Genomic DNA, 1,153 nt, shown 5'->3' with positions numbered 1-1,153 from the left:
GCAGATTATTCCACTGGAGTTTATCTATCATCTCCGTAACACTTTCGCGACTATTAAATGATCCTGTAACGAAGCGCGCTGCTCTCCGTTGGATCTTTTCTATCTCTTCTATCAACCCTATCTGGTACGGATCCCATACTAGTGAGCAGTATTCAAGCAGTGAGCGAACAAATGTACTGTAACCTACTTCCTGCTCTCCGTTGGATCTTTTCTATCTCTTCTATCAACCCTATCTGGTACGGATCCCATACTAGTGAGCAGTATTCAAGCAGTGAGCGAACAAATGTACTGTAACCTACTTCCTTTATTTTCGGTTTGAATTTCCTTAGGATTCTTCCAATGAATCTCAGTCTGGCATCTGCTTTACCGACAATTAATTTTATATGGTCATCCCATTTTAAATCAATCCTAATGCCTACTCCCAGATAATTTATGGAATTAACTGCTTCCAGTTGCAGACCTGCTATATTGTAACTAAATGATGATGGATCTTTCTTTCTATGTATTCGCAGCACATTACACTTGTCTACATTGAGATTCAACTGCCATTCCCTGCACCATGCGTCAATTCGTTGCAGATCCTCCTGCATTTCAGTACAATTTTCCATTGTTACGACCTCTCGATATACTACAGTATCATCTGCAAAAAGCCTCAGTGAACTTCCGATGTTATCCACAAGGTCATTTATGTATATCGTGAATAACAACGGTCCTACGACACTCCCCTGCGGCACAACTGAAATCACTCTTACTTCGAAGACTTCTCTCCATTGAGAACGACATGCTGCGTTCTGTTATCTAGGAACTCTTCAATCCAATCACACAATTGGTGTGATAGTCCATATGCTCTTACTTTGTTCATTAAACGACTGTGGGGAACTGTATCAAACGCCTTGCGCAAGTTAAGAAACAGTATATGTTCCAAAATCCTGCTGCAAATCGACGTTGGTGAAATGTGTTTTTAATTCAGCGGATTACACGTATTTCCTTTCTTATTAAAGAGCGGACAAAATTCTAAAACTGACATTTTTGAGATAACTGATTCGCTAATGATGATAACGGTTGTGCTCCAAGCATCAATTTTGACGGGAAGTATTCCAAACTAAGTTAGATTACTTTGTTACTTAAGCAGTATGCATATTTCAATAATGTA

This window comes from Schistocerca americana, chromosome X, assembly GCF_021461395.2.
Source record: "Schistocerca americana isolate TAMUIC-IGC-003095 chromosome X, iqSchAmer2.1, whole genome shotgun sequence".
Taxonomy (NCBI): Eukaryota; Metazoa; Arthropoda; class Insecta; order Orthoptera; family Acrididae; genus Schistocerca; species Schistocerca americana.
This window is presented reverse-complemented; position numbering follows the sequence as displayed.